The 7,560-nt window shown below is 34.5% G+C and overlaps 1 non-coding gene across 1 annotated transcript; it reads left to right on the top strand.

Annotated features, from left to right (window-relative positions):
* Nucleotides 1-7,479: 7,479 nt before the first annotated feature.
* On the top strand, nucleotides 7,480-7,560 carry TRNAL-AAG (transfer RNA leucine (anticodon AAG)). The gene has a single exon. It is a non-coding gene; the product is annotated as a tRNA-Leu (tRNA).

Genomic DNA, 7,560 nt, shown 5'->3' with positions numbered 1-7,560 from the left:
TTCAGTAAAATTTATTAAAAAGGTAACATAATAGTTTATCGGATCAAGAAAATAAATGGTTCATCTTCATCTTTTATAGAAATTGATCTATGATTTATTATCCTTTAACTAATTAGTATATTGATGAATTAGAACACCATAAAAAAATTTTGGATTGAATACAATCAAGTTTAAGAATGTTGGGCTTAGAATAACCATCTCATTTATATGAAAATAAACATGCGTCCCAATCCACCAACATACATTGCTTACCTTGTTAGACTTTTCACCTTTCACGTCGCAAGAATTGAGAAGATTGTCACTTGAAAGCGTGATATTGTCGTCGGTGAAGGAAGCTGGGGCATGATAAACCGGTTCAACAAAATTGGACTCTATTGAAGAGGTTATGATAGGTCACGTACCTATGAAGCGGCAACCACAACTCTCCCCTGTAAAGGTATATTCATAATGGTTAATAGAATCATCAGAGCGAGTCTTGATCTTGTATACCCATCTACTACCCACATATTCATTATCAGAATGAGGGTCAACTAAGTTTCAAGTGTGTATTTTTTCAAGTGCCTGGATTTCTTCCTGCATTGTTTACTACTAATTTGGATTTTTGGAGACTTCTCGGAATGACTTAGGTTCATGGTGATGAAGAATAATAGAAAAACAATGATAATCAAGAATATGAGAAGGTGAATTTCTTATTCTAGAAGAATGATTAGAGGGAGGAGGCATAACAGCAGGAGCAGGATCATCGTCTAGTCTAGAATCATCAAGAGATGGAGAAGGCAGAAGAGTAGGAGAATCGAGAGGTTGACTTGAGATAGAAGCTGTAGAATCATCACTAGGAAAAAGATCAATATTGGAGTTAGTAAAAAATGATGACTGAGTAGAAGGAATAGACTCAAATGAGGAGAACTTAGAAAACATGTGATGCTCCCAGAATACAACATGACGAGATATACGAATACGTCTAGAGAGAAGATCCCAACAACGATAATTCTTGTGTTCAGTGCCATAACAAAGAAAACAACACATGCGAGCTCGAGGTTCAAATTTATTATGTTCATGAGGTTAAATAAGAACAAAACAGACATAACAAAAAACTCAAAGAGAGTTGTAATATAGAGAAGTATGATAAAGATGCTCAAAGAAAGTAATGTTATCAAAGATAGAAGAAAGAAGTCTATTGATAACATGGACAACATTAGAATAGCTTCACCCTAAGTACACTCAGGATACGAAGAAGAAACAAGCATTGCACGATCAGAGTTAAGAATGTGACAGTGTTTGCGTTTAGTCCGTCCATTTTGTTGAGACGTACTAGGGCAAGAAAACTCAAATAAAGTACCCTATTCAGCAAGAAAACTCAAAAGTTTAGAGTCAAGGTATTCCATAGCATTATCGCGTTGAAAAATTTTAATGACCTTGGAAAACTGAGTTTTAATCATAGTGACAAAGTCAATATAAATCTGAGGTAGCTCATGACGATTAGTCATCAAGTAAACACAAGTAAAACTTGAATAATCATTAATAAAAAATACAAAGTATCGAGCTCATCCTATAGAAGCGATGGGAGCGGGTCCTTAAACATCAGAGTGGATAAGATCAAAAGGAGAGCAAGTAAGAGATGAATTATTATGAAAAGATAAAGCTAGTTGTTTTGCAGTTTGACAAGAAATGAAATAAAAATACTCATTATTAACTTGACTTAAAATACTCTTAGACACAAGAGGACGTAATTTTTCTAAGGAGCTGTGGGCAAGATGGTGATGACACAAATGAATGTTAGATGGAGAAAAAATAACACAGAGATTTGACGTCAAACAACCTTCCGACCTTACGTCCAGTCCCGAAGATTTGTCTCGTCTGATGATCCTGCACACGACAACCAGAAATAGAAAAATTGACATCAAAATTGAAACCAGCAAATTGACCAACAGAAATAAGATTAAAGTTTAATTTTTGAGTAATATAAGTATCAGAGAGATTAAGATTTGATTGTAAAATAAAATCCTTATATGTCGCATGCAAGAAGGAATCGTTAGTAGTATTGACAGAAGGTACATTTATAGTGACAGACAAAGATGAAAAAAATGACGCAAAGGAGACATGTGATGAAAGCAATCGGAATCAAAATACCATTTTTAATTACCTGGAGGAGTGAAAAGAGCAGCAGGAGTATTACTAGTGTAAGATCCCAAAAAATTATAAAAGAATTTAATTGAATAATTAATCTTTAAATTGAAATGGTTAAAATGCATCCGAACGGGGTCAAAAATCAAGACTTAGAAATTTAAAAATTTAACAATAATAATTGGATTCAGCGAATTTTTTTGAGTGGAAAAATATAATTTTTTGCAAAAATACACGTAAAAATGCATACTGGTATTTTAGCCAGCTATACCAGCTTAAATCTGCCTGGTACTGTGAGTGAGAAAATTAATTTATGAGTAAAAATGTTAAGAAGTTAAAATTTATAATTTAGAAAGTGAAAATAATTAGAATACGAATTAAAACTCTAATCTTAAAGGTTTTAGCTTAAAGTTGAGCCAACGGGATAAACTGAGTGAATCGAGCCCAAGTGGACCAAGTCCACACTATATAAGAACTCGTTTTAGCACAAAACAACTCATTTTTTCCCTTTTTGAGAGAGAGGTTCGGTCGTGAAGAGAGTGGAGAAATGAAACTCTAGCCACTATCAACTTCAAACCTCCATAACTTTTGCTTCGGTGCTCCAATTGACGAGTCATTTGTGGCCACATGTCGCGCTTTTCACCCTCTTTGATTATATCTAGGTATTATAATGAGTATCTCGTTGTCCTCTGTCTAGTTTCATTTTCTTCTCTAAATTTGTGTTTTAGTTTGGGTTTTAAGGAAATCTTGTGATTTTAGTTGTTTGGGGGTGATCTTGTAGGAGCTATTGATGAGTTTCATCAACTAATTTTAGTGGATAAAGGTAAGAGACATTTTTCCATTTGTTTATGAAGTTTTAAGAAACCCTAGAGTTTGAATATTGTGCATACTATGTGAAATGAGTGTAGATTGAGTACCTGAGGCATTGAACTAAGCATTGGTGGCGTTTGAGCTTGGCGAAGGTCAAGTTGGGACTTGGTCTTGGTGAATTTGAAGTTGAGAGTTTGGTCTTGGCGTCACTAAAGGTACGATTTAAGTTTTATTTAAGTACCGTGTAGTGTGATGAGAATTTCTAGGCTAGATCCCCCCTAGGATTACGTTTGGATTGTATATTTAGTTGGTATTGATATGTATAGTTGATATGTTGTAAAAATTAATGATTGGGTTGAGAATTGTGTGAATTTGCATATTTGGTATGTTGAGAAATTTAATGAATTGGATAATGATTATTTAATTGTGTCATATGTATTGAATTTGTGAATTTGGTTGGAGGCCCTGAATTTAGGCCGGAGGCAAAAAAAAGGTAAGAAAGGTAAGTGGCATTTGTATTGTGTGATGATTGATTGAGTTCTAATGGGAAATGTGGTTTTGGATATGTGGAACTTGAGTTAGAATGTATAGATGAAGTAGGTTTGGATTTGATTGAGTGTGAATATGTGGATGAGTTGGTTTGTGTTCATTTTGTTGATTGAAAACAGTTGAAGCTTGTGAATCTTTGGAAAAATTGGTAAATTCTGTTTTTTGGTAAAAACAGATTTTTGACAAACTTTGGCAGGCCGTAATTTGGCCCTCAGAGTTGGAAAACTTTCAAAATTCTATTTTTATAAAAATTCATTTATCGATATTTCCAACAGTTCAAAAATGGTTGAAAATGATTTTTATACCAAAAGATATGAAGGTTTGAAAATTGGGTTCAAAAACTGATTCTTTTACACTTAAGAGCTTTTTGCCTTTCTGCAACACTCGCGTATTTGGAAGGAGGCATGCGTACGCGGAAGTGTCGAAATTACAGACTCGCGTACGCAGACGTGGTATACGATGCGAGAAAATGCTGCTGTTTTCACCACTCGCGTACGCGAACAAGGCTCACGTACGTGACACCCTAATTTTCATCCCATACGTACGCGAGCCACTTGCATGCGTATGCACAACCCCTAGATTTTGGAAAAGTGTGTTTTTATGTCTTTTAACAATTTTTTGGCCTTCTAAACCTTTATAAACTTCGATACGATTCTAGAGCCGGTGGAATTGAGGATGGAAGAGTTAGGGAAAGGCAAATGAATTGAGTTAATAAAATTGAGAGAAATGGACAAGGTGTTAAGTGAGAATGATGATGATTATGAGATTGATAGTGAAAATGATGATGATTATGAGATTGATAATGAGAACAATGATGATTATGAGATTGGCGATGAGAATGATAATGATTATGAGATTGTTATTTGAGATTGATTCTAAATTTAATACACCTGCTTGGGTAGATATAGTGAAATTGATCCACTTGCTTTGAATTTGGTTTGAGTCTACTGGAGTAGATGCATTGGTTAGCCCCAACTTGTTCCTAGTCGAGAATGATTTGAGGTTTGAGAAATTATCTAAGTTTCGAATTTTTTTGGGTAGATGCAGTGGGTCGGCTCCACTTGCTCCAGGTTAAGATATGAGATTCTGTTGACCTTGCGTCGTAAGTGAGGCCGGACACTTATACCTTTCCAGATGAGCTTTCTCACACACACACACACACACACACACACACACACATATATATATATATACATCGTTGTTCCATCTTGGTGTTTTTATATACGAAATGGAGAGAAGATTGAGGCCATTATTAAAAGAAAAAGTTCCAAGTGAAAGCACCAAGTAAGAAAGAACAACGATGATATATAAAAACACGAATAACTCCGATTGTACTCAAAATTGGAGGCATAATGGAAAAAATCTGAAAACATTAACATGACTCAATGGATGATACTGTATGAAGAATTTATAGTACATATAATTAGATTCAAACTCAAAAACTCAACTTCTCGGAATTATGGAGTTATCACTCTATTATTAAGAGCTCACATCCATCATTCATTTGCATATTTGCTAGAGTAAGAGACAAATTATGGTGCCGCGATTTCTTCATGGACGATATTCCTTCATAAACCACTACATGGTGTAGCAGTTTATATGCTTGTAGCAACTCAACGTAAACCGCGACAGGGTCTAGCGGTTTACGTCCAAAGCTAATCTGCATTAGGGTGTCGCGGTTTACATATAAAATGAAAAGTTGCAATTGCGTCTGGTGTTTCAAAAAGTTGTGATCTGGTAAGTTTTTTTTCCAAATATTTTAATTACGTAAATTGCACCTTATATCCTATCTTTATCTTTATCTTATTCTCCTTTACTGCTTTATCTTTATATCGCTTTCTGAGTGCACTTTATCTTCTGTTTATCGATACGTGAGAGTTCCGTTCTGTGATTTTATTTTACTCCTTTTCAGACTTCTCGTTTAATACTTCTTTTCAACATATATATGATTATGTATTATAATCCACCTTGAGAGTCTACCACCTTATTATCATTGACTTATGACTCGAGTATAAGGATTTGAATATTAGGGTGTTACAACTAGAAAAGGAAAGAAGTTGCTTAAGAAAGAGACAGGAGACGGGTTGAGAGAAGCAGAATTAATAGATTTAGTAGCAGCAGCAACAGAAGCAAGCACATTCTTGGAGAAGTTGGGACGAGAATGATACTTAGTCTAATCAGGATGTGGCTAGGCGTGTAGGACAGGTAGTAATCAAATGTCCTAAGAGCTTGCAATAACGGCAAAATAATATTGGGCAATTGAAGTCAACATATCCTTTCTGCTTGTATTTTCAATAGAAGGGTTAGTCTGGGAGTAGGTGACCAGAACGATGACAGTTTTGACAAAATTTACCCTTCTTTTTTGTAGGCTGAAAAATATTCGATTTTTTTTATAATAGAGACAAGACAAAAGATAGAAGAAAATGCAAAATCGGGACAAAAATCAAGAAAGTGCAGGACATAATTGAAAAGAGTTCACCAAAAAATCTTAAGGAGGGTCCCACGGTCTGCCACATCAGCAGACACGTCAAAAGCCACGTCAGCTAATGAAGGACACGTTGCAGCGTCTAGATGGAGGAGAAAAACACGTCAGCGTTTACTTAGCGGGCTGACATGCAGGCACCAAACGGGACGGATCGGGTCGGGCCAGACATGGGTTGGTTGTGGATCAGTGGGAGGCTCGGGTTGTGACAAGTGGAGAGTTTCTAGTCCATTGATTTGGCAGCGAATCCAACGATGCTAGATGCATCTGAAAAGGAGAAGAAAAGTGGTTGCAGTAGGGACTTGTGGTGGCACGTCAGGAGGTTTTTGACGACGGGAAGAGAGAACAAGGGGCTCTGAACTAATTTTTCATGGAAATAAAAAATTGGCTCTTTTATCATGTTAGAAAATAAAAAGCAAACTGAAGAAAAGTAATGTGACTTGTCAAGTATGTTTCGATGATACAATATAGAAGGGTTTATATAGATGCTTGCTAGAAGAATCAAAGTAATAAAAGTGTAATAACCTATAATAAATATACAGATATGTTAAATTAATATGATTGATGCTAAATGATCTAATTGACCCTAATTATATTCTAACAATATGAGATAGCAGGTAAGGGTGAAAATAGACCAAATACTCTCTTAGGTGCTTATAAGGCATGTATCCAACCTCATCTATTATAAAATAAGTCCAGATTCAGACTATTATATAAGTTTTATTTTGTTAATAAGTCAGATCTAAACTCACTAATTAGTCTTATTGGCTTATCAAGTCTATTTGGGCTTATTAGAACATAAAAGTAGAAGCTCAGGTACAATTAACTTTATGTGAAGTTGATAGTTAAGAGTTGTTAAATGATTTGGCAAATTTGACTAAATTGTCATTTAACGACTCTCAATTATCAACTTCATATAAAATTAACTGTACTTGAATTTTTTACACTAAATTTAATATATTACATATAAGTAACTTTTATTTTTGTAAAAAAATTGTCAACTTATTTATTAGACTTTAGATTAGGCCGGACCTAATAACAAATTAGGCTTAATACTTAAAAAAAATTATAATAGTCGGATTCAGGCTAATTAATTGTATAATAAACCTAGTCTATTTCTACCGCTAATAGTAGGTTTGCAATTGGCTTGACGATTTTGGGATTAAACCGCAAATTATTTTGAATACGAATATGGTGTATCTTTTCTAAAAGTTCAATTCTAAAAATTTTATCCCTCTCAAAACAATTGAAATGCATTGGTTAATAGTAAACTCATTTAATAACCATTAAATCTAATATGTTGTGCGGAATTCTAATAAAATTAGTTAAAGTTAACTGTATTCTAGTATTAAATAATTATGGAGCTCATTCTAAGTTCTTTGATGATACACTTGCTAATAAACACTGGCAGGAAGCATTTTTGTTTGTGTTATTTTTGCAATAAACTCATTTAAATCATTAGAAATGAACAAGATAAGATTAATATAAAATATGGATTCAAAATCAGCACAAAAGTTGAGATGGCCGAGTTGGTCTAAGGCGCCAGATTAAGGTTCTGGTCCGAAAGGGCGTGGGTTCAAATCCCACTCTCAACG

This window comes from Arachis duranensis, chromosome 6, assembly GCF_000817695.3.
Source record: "Arachis duranensis cultivar V14167 chromosome 6, aradu.V14167.gnm2.J7QH, whole genome shotgun sequence".
Lineage (NCBI taxonomy): Eukaryota > Viridiplantae > Streptophyta > Magnoliopsida > Fabales > Fabaceae > Arachis > Arachis duranensis.
Note: the sequence above shows the minus strand (reverse complement) of the source record. Positions and strands in the feature narration are given on the sequence as shown.